Raw genomic sequence first — 12,657 nt, 5'->3', positions numbered from 1 at the left:
TTGAATATCTAATTCAGATTAGCAAGGTAATTGGATAAATGTATGTATGTGCCACTATATTGTCTATGATTAAAAATAGCGTCACTTCTTCATTTCCAAGTTTACATGTATTTTTTCTTGCCTAATTAACTAGCTAGTTCCTCCACCATAATGCTTAATACCAAAGGTGATAGTGGGCATTCTTGTCTTATTTCTGGCTTAGGGATAAGAACACCAATATTTTACCCTTGATATAATGTTAACCTTAAGAATTTTATAGGTACTCTTTATCAGATTAAGGAATTTCCCATCTTATTCTAGTTTACTAAGAGATTTTATCATGCATAACTTGAATTTTGTCAAATGCTTTTTCTGCATGTATTGAGGTGATATTATGATTTTTCTCTTTTATTTTGTTAATTTGGTGAATTACTTTATTTTTGAGTAATAAATCAGTTTTGCAGTTTTGTAAAACTTCCTTGGTCATAATGTATAATCTCGTTTCTTTATCAATAGATTCAATTTATTAATGTTATTTTGTTTGGGATTGTAATGTCACCCTTAAAACATAGAGGCCTATAATAGTCCGTTCATAAAATGTCCTTGGCAGTTTTTGATATTAAAATTATGCTGGCCTCATAAAACCTAAAAATTTGGATTTGTTTTCTCATTCTTCTTGAAACGTATATTAACTTTTCTTTGAGTATTCAGAAAACTTTATCAACAAAGCCATCTGAGCCTACAGTTTTATTCTGTTTTCTGGGGTGGGGAGGTTTTAATTACAGATTCAGTTTTTTAAATCAATATAGGATTACTTATTTTGCCTATTTCCTCTTGTGTCAGTTTAAATAATTTGTATTTCTCAAGGAATTTGTTCATTTCAACAATGATGTAAAATTTTTTGGCATTTTTGTTTTTAAATTTCACATCTATAGTTATACCTCTTTTGAAGTTCCTGAAATAGGTCATTTGCGAATTTTTTTTCTTCTTAATTCTATAGAGTTTATCGATTTTATGGATCTTTCCAATAAAACAATTTTTTGTGTTATTCCAATTTTGTTTCTACATCCATTTCTATTTCATTGATTTCTCTCTCTCTCTTTTTTTTTTTATTCCCAGTCTTTTAGTTTTTTGGTCTGTTTCATTTGTGTTTCTTTTACTTGTTTCTTGAGATGGAAGCCCAGTGTGGGTTATATACCATGATGGTGCACAAAACAGTACAAGGACTTGATTTTATATTACACTGAGTCACATACAAATAGATTTAAATTATCTTTCAGTCCTTATAATTAAATCAAGAAGGGTTTCCACTTGAAAGTTTTAACAGTTCTCTAATTCTTGCCTATCTTGCTAACTGTCTTTTTTAAACAGAGAACAGACCCAGGTTCAGAGCTTTTGTCAAGCCCTAGGACAGAGCTAAAAGTTAACAATGTTGGTTTGCATGGCATTAGTTTTCAAAGGTACTTTCCGTTTATGACAAATACTCCTGATTTTCTACTCATGGGAATGATGTAAGATCTCTTTTGAAAATATATGTATCTAGGTAAAGGACAAGTTAGTTTAAAGAAAACTATTAATATCCTGAGGCAAGGAAAGTGAAAGTATACTTGAATGACTACATTTGGAACAGCAGTTCAATACTATTGCAAGGTGTTTATTATATCTTCCTAAAAGCTCCTATTCCCGATTATAGTATTCCAGTGCCTTCTCTCCCTTTGATACAGAAATCTTTGGCCCTTCAGGGAGACAAACCTTTATTTGGTGTTAAGATCATATCTTTTGGCTGGGCACGGTGGCCCAAGCCTGTAATCCCAGCACTTTGGGAGGCCGAGGCGGGTGGATCACGAGGTCAAGAGATCGAGACCATCCTGGTCAACATGGTGAAACCCCGTCTCTACTAAAAATACAAAACATTAGCTGGGCATGGTGGCGCGTGCCTGTAATCCCAGCTACTCAGGAGGTTGAGGCAGGAGAATTGCCTGAACCCGGGAGGCGGAGGTTGCGGTGAGCCGAGATCGTGCCATTGCACTCCAGCTTGGGTAACAAGAGCGAAACTCCATCTCAGAAAAAAAAAAAAAAAGAGATCATATCTTTTTCCTTGGGCATTTCTTCAAGTACAGAGCAGAGCACACAACTGAAACCAGCAATCAGAGTTGTTTAAATTTTTTTTTTTTTTGTAGTTTTTATTTTAACTTAGGGCTTTTGAAAACAGCCAAGTCTTTCTCTTTTCTCTTTCTTCTTTTTGAAAAAAATACATTCTCGCTATCTGTTTATGTCAATAGTGCTTAAACAAACACAAAAATAATCCTCCTGTTTCCTTCCTTTGGGTTCTTAGCTAAATATGAAACTGTACATTTTTTTTGTTAAGATGGTGTGGAGAATTGGCAGTTGAGGTTTTTATTAGACATAATAGGCCCAAGTAGGATTCCCCCTCCCCATGTAAAAACCCTACTTGGTTTTCTTCTTTCAACATGTTGATGTTGGATAAAATATCTTAATAAGTAGCACATAAGGCAAAAAGGTGAAAAAATTTTTTTAATCCCAAGTAAACGGAGAGAAGTATGATAAAACAAATATCATAAGATGTTAATTGTAGACTCTAGGTGGTAGATACATGTGTGCTCACTGTAAATTCCTTTCAACTGTTTATTTTTTCTAACGTTGTGCATTTGCTTTTGTTTCTTTTTTTTTTTTTTATCATACTTTAAGTTCTGGGGTACATGTGCAAATTCTGCAGGACTATTACATTGGTATACACATGCCATGGTGGTTTGCTGCATCCATCCCCCTGTCACCTACATTAGGTATTTCTTCTAATGTTATCCCTCCCCAATCCCCCCGCCCCCTGCTATCCCTCCCCTAGCTCTCCAACCCCCCAACAGGCCCCGGTGTGTGATGTTCCCCTCCTTGTGTCCATGTGTTCTCATTGTACAACACCCACTTATGAGTGAGAAAATGTGGTGTTTGGTTTTCTGTTCTTGTATCAATTTCTTGAGAATGATGGGTTCCAGCTTCATCCATGTCCCTGCAAAGGACATGAACTCATCCTTATTCTTTTTTTAAATATGGAATGCTTCACGAATTTGCATGTTATCCTTGCACAGGGGCCATGCTAATCTTCTCTGTATTATTCCAATTTTAGTATACGTGTTGCTGAAGTGAGCACAAACTCATCCTTTTTTAATGGCTGCATAGTATTCCATGGTGTATATGTGCCACGTTTTCTTTATCCAGTCTATCATTGATGGGCATTTCAGTTGGTTCCAAATCTTTGCTATTGTAAACAGTGCCGCAGTTAACATACGTGTGCCTGTGTCTTTATAATAGAATGATTTATAATCCTTTGGGCATATACCCAGCAGTGGGATTGCTGGGTCAAATGGCATTTCTATTTATAGATCTTTGAGGAATCCCCACACTGTCTTCCACAATGGTTGAACTAATTTACACTCCCACCAACAGTGTAAAAGCATTCCTATTTCTCCATATCCTCTCCAGCATGTGTTGTCTCCAAATTTTTTAATGATCACCATTCCTTTTTTTTTTTTGAGACGGCGTTTCGCTCTTGTTACCCAGGCTGGAGTGCAATGGCGCGATCTCGGCTCACTGCAACCTCCGCCTCCTGGATTCAGGCAATTCCCCTGCCTCAGCCTCCTGAGTAGCTGGGATTACAGGCACGTGCCACCATGCCCAGCTGATTTTTTGTATTTTTAGTAGAGACGGGGTTTCACCATGTTGACCAAGATGGTCTCGATCTCTTGACCTCGTGATCCACCCGCCTCGGCCTCCCAAAGTGCTGGGATTACAGGCATGAGCCACCGCGCCCAGCTGTAGTATAGTTTGAAGTCAGGTAGCATGATCCTCCTTTTTTTTTTTTGCTTAGGATTGTCTTGGCTATGTGGGCTCTTTTTTGGTTCCATATGAAGTGATGAAGTTTAAGGTGATTTTTTCCAGTTCTGTGAAGGTCAGTGGTAGCTTGATGGGGATAGCATTGAATCTATAAATTACTTTGGGCAGTATGGCCATTTTCATGATATTGATTTTTCCTAACCATGAGCATGGAATGTTTTTCCATCTGTTTATGTCCTCTCTTATTTCCTAGAGCAGTGGTTTGTAGCTCTCCTTGAAGAAGTCCTTCAAGTCCCTTGTTAACTGTACTTCCCAACTATTTTATTCTTTTTGTAGCAATTGTGAATGGGAGTTCACTCATGATTTGGCTCTTTGTTTGTCTGTTATTGGTGTATAGGAATGTTTGGATTTTTGCATATTGATTTTATATCCTGAGACTTTGCTGAAGTTGCTTATCATGTGAAGGAGATTTGGGGCTGAGACAATGGGATCTTCTAAATATAGAATCATGTCATCTGCAAATAGAGACAATTTAATTTCCTCTTCTCCTAATTGGATATCCTTTATTTCTTTTTCTTATCTGATTGCTGTGGCCAGAACTTCCAATACTATGTTGAATAGGAGTGGGGAGAGAGGGCACCCTTGTCTAGTGCCAGTTTTCAAAGGAAATGCTTCCAGTTTTTGCCCATTCAGTATGATATTGGCTGTGGGTTTGTCATAAATAGCTTTTATTATTTTGAGATACGTTCCATCGATACCTAGTTTATTGAGAGTTTTTAGCATAAAGAGCTCTTGAATTTTGTCAAAGGCCTCTGCATCTATTGAGATAATCATGTGGTTTTTGTCTTTGGTTCTGTTTATATGCTGAATTACATTTACAGATTTGTGTATTTTGAACCAGCCTTGCATCCCTGGGATGAAGCTGACTTGATCATGATGGATAAGCTTTTTAATGTGCTGTTGGATTTGGTTTACCAGTATTTGAAGATTTTTGCATCAATGTTCATCATAGATATTGGCCTGAAATTTTCTTTTTTAGTTGTGTCTCTGCCAGTTTTTGGTATCAGGTTGATGTTGGTCTCCTAAAATGAGTTAGGGAGGATTCCCTATCTTTGTACTGTTTGGAATAGTTTCAGAAGGAGTGGTCCTGGCTCCTCTTTATACATCTGGTAGAATTTGGCAGTGAATCTGTCTGGTCCTGGAGGTTTTTTTGGTTGGTACGCTATTAATTGCTGCCTCAACTTCAGTACTTGTTATTGATCTATTCAGGGATTCAACTTCTTCCTGGTTTAGTCTTGGGAGGATGTTAAGTGTCCAGGAATTTATCCATTTCTTCTAGATTTACTGGTTTATGTGCATAGAGGTATTTGTAGTAATCTCTGATGGTAGTTTGTATTTCTTTGGAATTGGTGGTGATATCCCCTTTATCATTTTTTATTGTATCTATCTGATTCTTCTTTCTTTTTTATTAGTCTGGCTAGTGGTCTATTTTGTTGATCTTTTCAAAAAAAACAAGCTCCTAGATTTTTTGGAGGGTTTTTTGTGTCTCTGTCTCCTTCATTTCTGCTCTGATCTTAGTTATTTCTTGCCTTCTGCTAGCTTTTGAATTTGTTTGATCTTGCTCCTCTAGTTCTTTTAATTGTGACAACAGGGTGTCAATTTTAGATCTTTCCTTGCTTCCCATGTGGGCATTTATTGCTATAAATTTCCCTCTAGACACTGCTTTAAGTGTGTCCCAGAAATTCTGGTATGTTGTGTCTTTGTGTTTATTAGTTTCAAAGAACGTCTTTATTTCTGCCTTCATTTCATTATTTATCCAGTAGTCTTTCAGGAGCAGGTTGTTCAGTTTCCACGCAGTTGTGCAGTTTTAAGTGAGTTTCTTAATCCTGAGTTCTAATTTGATTGTACTGTGGTCTGAGAGACTGGTTGTTATGATTTCCATTGTTTTGCATTTGCTGAGGAGTGATTTACATCCAATTATGTGGTCAATTTTAGAGTAAGTGTGATGTGGTGCTGAGAAGAATGTATATTCTGTGGATTTGGGATGGAGAGTTCTGTAGATGTCTCGTAGGTCCGTTTGGTCCAGATCTGAGTTCAAGTCCTGGATATCCTTATGAATTTTCTGTGTCGTTGATCTAATATTGATAGTGGAGTGTTAAAGTTTACCACTATTATTGTGTGGGAGTCTAAGTCTCTTTGTAGGTCATTAAGAACTTGCTTTTTCATTGGCAACAAAAGCCAAAATAGACAAATGGGACCTAATCAAACTCCACAGCTTCTGCATGGCAAAAGAAACAGTCATTAGAGTGAATTGGCAACCAACAGAATGGGAAAAAAATTTTGCAGTTTACCCATCTGACAAAGGGCTGATATCCAGAATTTACAAAGAACTAAAACAGATTTATAAGAAAAAAACAAACAAGCCCATTCAAAAGTGGGCAAAGGATATGAACAGATACTTTACAAAAGAAGACATACATGAGGCCAACAAACATATGAAAAAATGCTCATCCTCACTGGTCATCAGAGAAATGCAAATCAAAACTACGTTGACATACCATGTCACGCCAGTTAGAATGGCGATCATTAAAAAATCTAGAGACAACAGATGCTGGAGAGGATGTGGAGAAATAGGAACACTTTTACACTGTTGGTGGGAGTGTAAATTAGTTCAACCATTGTGGAAGACAGTGTGGCGATTCCTCAAGGACCTAGAAATAGAAATTCCATTTGACCCAGCAATCCCATTACTGGGTATATATCCAAAGGATTATAAATCGTTCTACTATAAGGACACGTGCACACAAATGTTCATTGCAGCACTGTTTACAATAGCAAAGACCTGGAACCAACCCAAATGCCCATCGATGATAGACTGGACAGGGAAAATGTGGCACATATACACCATGGAATATTATGCAGCCATCAAAAACAATGAGTTCGTGTCCTTTGTAGGGACATGGATGAACCTGGAAACCATCATTCTCAGCAAACTGACACAAGAGCAGAAGATCAAACACCTTATGTTCTCACTCATAGGCGGGTGTTGAACAATGAGAACACATGGACACAGGGAGGGGAGCACTACACACTGGGGTCTGTTGGGGGGAAATAGGGGAGGGTCAGTGGGAGGTGGGGAGTTGGGAAGAGATAACATGGGGAGAAATGCCAGATATAGGTGATGGGGAGGAACGCAGCAAATCACACTGCCACATGTATACCTATGCAACAATCTTGCATGTTCTTCACATGTACCCCAAAACCTAAAATGCAATAAAATAAATCAAAAAAAAGAAAGAACTTGCTTTTTGTATCTGGGTTCTCCTGTATTGGGTGCGTATATATTTAGAATAGTTAGCTCTTCTTACTGCATTGATCCCTTTACCATTATATAATGCCTTTCTTTGTCTCTTTTGATCTTTGTTGGTTTAAAGTCTGTTTTATCAGAGACTAGGATTGCAACCCCTGCTTTTGTTTGCTCTCCATTTTCTTGGTAAATCTTCCTCCATTCCTTTAGTTTGAGCCTATGTGTGTCTTTGCACATGAGATGGGTCTCCTCAATACAACGCATTTATGGGTCTTGACTCTTTATCCAATTTGCCAGTCTGTATCTTTTGATTGGGGCATTTAGCCCGTTTACATTTAAGGTTAATATTGTTATGTGTGAATTTGATCCTGCCATTTTGATACTAGCTGGTTGTTTTGCCCATTAGTTGATGCAGTTTCTTCATTGTGGCGATGGTCTTTACCATTTGGTATGTTTTTGCAGTGGCTGGTACTGGTTGTTCCTTTCCATGTTTAATGCTTCCTTCAGGAGCTCTTGTAAGGCAGGCCTGGTGGTGACAAAATCTCTCAGCAACTGCTTGTCCATAAAGGATTTTATTTCTCCTTCATGTATTAAGCTTAGTTTGGCTGGATATGAAATTCTGGGCTGAAAGCTCTTTTCTTTAAGGATGTTGAATATTGGCTCACGGTCTCTTCTGGCTTGTAGGGTTTCTACCAAGAGATCCTCTGTGAGTCTGATGTGCTTCCCTTTGTGGTTAACTTGACCTTTCTCTCTGGCTGCCCTTAGCATTTTTTCCTTCATTTCAACACTGGTGAATCTGACAATTATGTGCCTTGGGGTTGCTCTTCTTGAGGAATATCTCTGTGGTGTTCTCTGTATTTCCTGGATTTGAATGTTGGCCTGCCCTGCTAGGTTGGGAAAGTTCTTCTGGGTAATAACCTGAAGAGTTTTCCAACTTGGTTTCATTCTCCCCATTACATTCAGGTACATCGATCAAACATAGATTTGGTCTTTTCAAGTAATCCCATATTTCTTGGAGGCTTTGTTCATTTCTTTTCACTCTTTTTTCCTCTAATCTTGCCTTCTCATTTTATTTCATTGAGGTGATCTTCAGTCTCTGATATCCTTTCTTCTGCTTGGTCGATTTGGCTATTGAAACTTGTGTATGCTTCGGAAAGTTCTCATGCTGTATTTTTCAGAATCATCAAGTAGTTTTCGTTCTTCTCTAAGCTGTTATTCTAGTTAGCATTTCATCTAACCTTTTTTTCAAGGTTCTTAGTTTATTTGCATTGGGTTACAACACACTCCTCTTCTTGGAGGAGAAGAGGCATTCTGGTTTTTGGTGTTTTCTGCCTTTTTGTGTGGTTTCTTCCTATCTTCGTGGATTTATCTACCTTTGGTCTTTGAAGTTGGTGACTTTCAGATGGGGTCTCTGAGTGGATGTCCTTCCTGTTGATGTTGAAGCTATTTCTTTCCATTTTTTAGTTTTCCTTCTAATAGTCTGACCCCTCTGCTGCAGGACTGCTGGAGGTCCACTCCAGACCCTGCTTGCCTGGGGATCACCCACAGTGGCTGCAGAACAAGGATTGCTGTCTATTCCTTCCTCTAGTAGGTTTGTCCCAGAAGGGTACCCACCAGATGTCAACCAGAGCTCTCTCCTGTATGAGGTATCTCTAAGGGGGTCAGGGAGCCACTTGAAGAGGCAGTCTGTCCCTTTTCAGAGCTCAAGTGCTGTGCTGGGAGCTCTGTTGCTCCCTTCAGAGCTGCTCGGTAGGGACATTAAGTCTGCTGAAGTGGGACTCACAACGACCCCTTTTCCCAGGTGCTCTGACCCGGGAAGGTGGGGCTTTATTTATAAGTCCCTGATGGGCTGCTGCCCTTTTTCAGAGATGCCCTGCCTAGCAAGGAGGGAGTCTAGTCACAGTCTGTCTGCAGAGGCCTTGCTGAGCTGCCACAGGCTCCACCCAGCTACTGTGTAAACTTCCTTGCAATTTTGTTTACACAGGCCTCAGTAATGACGGACACCCATCCCCACACCGAGCTCAAACTGCTGTGCTGGCTGCGAAAATCTCAAGGCAGTGGGACTCAGTTTGCTGGTCTTTGTGAGGGTGGGTCCCACTGAGCCAGATCACTTGGCTCCCTGCCTTCAGCCCCCTTGTTTTGCAGGGGGATGGGTGGGTCTGTCTTGCAGGTGTTCCAGGCACTGGCTAAAACGGCCGCCTAGTTTTTTGCTGGAAACCTGCGGCACTGGCTAAAATGGCTGCCCAGTTTTGTGCTGGAAACCTGCCACACTGGTATTGTCAGCACCAATGGGAATCTCCTGGTCTATGGGCTGTAAAGACCTTGGGAAAAGCGCAGGATCTGAGCTGGAGTGCTAGAGTGTCTATAAAAGTCCCTGATGGCCTCCCTTGGGTAGGAGGGGGAGTTCTCTGATCTCCTGTACTTCCCAGGTGAGGCAGCACTCCACCCTGCCTCAGTTTGCCCTCCTTGTGCCACACCCACTGTCCAACCAGTCCCATTGAGACGAACCTGGTACCTCAGTTGGAAATGTGGAGGTCACTCGCCTTCTGCATCACTCTCACTGGGAACTGTGCTCCAGAGCTGTTCCTATTCAGCCATCTTGGTGAAAGTCCTCTTACAATTTTTATATATGATTGAAAAGTTTTATAACAAGAGGTTGGGAAAAAATCTAACCCATTTTGTGTTTTCCCACAGGAAGTATGCAGAAAATAGGACCTTTCAAATCTGCATGCAGTTGCAGTGAAATGATCTATTTGCATCCCTAAACAGTGTCCAGCACGTCATGAAGGTTCCTCAAATGCTGCTGTGTTTCATGTTTGCAAACTCAGAGTCACCTGACCCACCACTTGTGATTCTACCTGGGAGGCTGGCAGGGCAGATGTTATCACCACCATTGTTTTCTCTCTTCTTTTATTTTAGGATTAAAACCAGTTTATTTTGTCTCTAATACATTTCTCCCCAAATTGATAGATGCAATAGTAACCAACAGTAAAATAGTCATGCATACAATTCATCTTCTCACAGATGAATTATGACTTTACAAATACAGACTTACAATCTAAAAAAATACAGACTTAAAATCTATCAGGAAGGAAGAAGGCTGTTTTTAGAGAGCAAGCCCCTCGTAAACCTGACTTCGTTATAAAGTGCTGTTCTTTCTATATAATGTTAAATTTGATGTACTTAAATTTTATTAAAAATTTTTATATCTGGGTTTTTTGTTTTGTTTTATTTGAGACAGAGCCATGCTCTCTCACCCAGGCTGCAATGCAATGGCACGATCATGACTGCAGCCTAGAGAACTTCTGGCCTCAAGCGATTCTTCTGCCTCAGCCTCCCAAAGAACTAGGACTACAGGTTTACATCACCACACCCAGGTAATTTTTTTAAAAAATTGTTTTGTAAGACAGGGTCTTACTATATTGCCCAGGCTGGTCTCAAACTCCTAGGTTCAAATGATCCTTCTCCTTCAGCTTCCCAAAGTCCTGATATTACAGACATAAGCCTCTGATCCTGGCCCCTTGTTCTCTTTTTTTTAAATAAAGAAACTAAGGCTCTGAACTAAGTAACTGATGACCCTGGGGGATGCGCTAGGCCTCTGATTCCCTTTTTGCTGAGTGCTGCTCTGAGTTATCAGGGAAAAAAGTATCTGATAAGGAATCGGTTTACCCAAGGTATTGGTGATTCAACAGTGCTAACTATGCTTCTCCCAAGGGTGTTTGTATTTTTTAAAAAGATCAATAGAGCAATAACTAAGCCATTGAAATAACCAAACCTTTAACTGTGTAATTTCAGGCATAGTCAATGCAGACTGTTGGGAAAGGGTGGGCAGAATATGGGAAAGGAAAGAGCAATTGGCCAATTGCCAATCACACTCTGTAAGGAATGAGCTTCTCCATTCACACGCAAAGCTAACATTGTCAAAAAAAACCATCAGGTAAGGATTAATTAAATTGCAGGCACAAATTATTAATTTCATTTACATTTTAAAATGTATATTGATGACAGAAAATCCACCTTTAAATTAATGGTATTGATATCCATTAGGTCTGATGCAGATTTCCAAATCATATTTATCAGCAAATAATAGCATCAGCTTTTTGAGAACAGATACAGAAGAGTAAGTGCCTATATTTATTAAATGAAAGAAAATTATCATTCTTCTAAAAGCAAAGTTTGAGTAATGTTCTCGCTGGTTTGGTTTTGCAGATATTTATGGACTCTACATGGGAAATGAGGTCTAACAAGCAAAAGAGAAAAAGTCAATTGACCTGAGCTTCCACAACTTTTCTAAGTCAGGCTTGTTGTCACAACACTCCTGACAATAGTACTGAGGGTGCACTCTGATGCAATATCAGATGAAATGCTCATTTAATTAGATTAGGTTTTGAAATTTTCCTGAGGTTTCACAGCCTGTTTTTTAAAAAACCAATATTCTAACACTCAAAAAATCTGGGTGAGATTGCTTTAAATATAGATACATCACCAAGACCTGAGAAAGCATATAATGAAGTGTAGGATTCTACCTCCCCCGAGGTAGAAGAAAGAGAAGGGGAAGCATGAACTCCCAGGTATGGCAGAAAACTACTGCTTGGATAGAAGGTGGTGGATGCAGGGCTTTCTTAAGAGATACTTGGCACCCCTGTACCCCTACAAGACTTACCAGCTTTGAGATATAATTCACATATAAAATTCACCCAATTAAAGTGTACAATTCAGTGGCTTTTTTTTTTTTTTTTTTTTTTTAGATAGAGTTTCGCTCTTGTTGCTCAGGTTGGAGTGCAATGGCATGCTCTTGACTAACTGCAGCCTCCAGGTCCACGCAATTCTCCTGCCTCAGCCTCCTGAGTAGCTGGGATTACAGTCGTGTGCCACCATGCGCAGCTAATTTTGTATTTTTAGTAGACACGGGGTTTCTCCATGTTGGTTAGGCTGGTCTCGAACTCCCAACCTCAGGTGATCTGTCTGTCTCAGCCTCCCAAAGTGCTGAGATTACAGGTGTGAGCCACTGTGCCCAGCTGTGGTTTTTGATATTTATAGATGTGTGCAACCATCACTACAATCTAATTTTACAACATTATCATCACCCCCAAAAGAAACCTTGGACCCATTAGCAGTCACTCCCCATTCTACCTCCCCCGAGCCCCTGGCAACCATTAATTTCCCTTCTATCTCTACAGATTTGCCTATTCTGGGTATTTCATATAAATTGAATCATACAACAGCTGGCTTTTTATGACTAGCTTCTTTTACTTAGCATAATGTTTTCAGGATTCATCCATGTTGTGGCATGGATCAGTAATTCATTCCTTTTTATTGCTGAATAATATTCTCTGGTAGGGATAATCCACATTTTTATCCATTCATCAATTGGTGGACATTTGGGCTATTCCCACTTTTGGGCTATTATGAATTAATGCTGCTGTAAGCATTTGTGTACAGGTTCACTCATAAACATATGCTTTCATTCTCCTAGATATATATGTAGGAGTAGAACTGCTGGGTCATATGATAACTCTATG

General features: G+C 39.4%; 1 non-coding gene across 1 annotated transcript; it reads right to left on the bottom strand.

Moving 5' to 3' along the window:
• Nucleotides 1–3,038: 3,038 nt before the first annotated feature.
• Nucleotides 3,039–3,145, bottom strand: LOC116545216. The gene has a single exon (XR_004266242.1). It is a non-coding gene; the product is annotated as a U6 spliceosomal RNA (small nuclear RNA).
• Nucleotides 3,146–12,657: the final 9,512 nt, after the last annotated feature.

This window comes from Sapajus apella, unplaced genomic scaffold (assembly GCF_009761245.1).
Source record: "Sapajus apella isolate SASKATOON/1434 unplaced genomic scaffold, GSC_monkey_1.0 scaffold4, whole genome shotgun sequence".
In the NCBI taxonomy this organism is placed as follows: Eukaryota; Metazoa; Chordata; class Mammalia; order Primates; family Cebidae; genus Sapajus; species Sapajus apella.
This window is presented reverse-complemented; position numbering and strand designations above follow the sequence as displayed.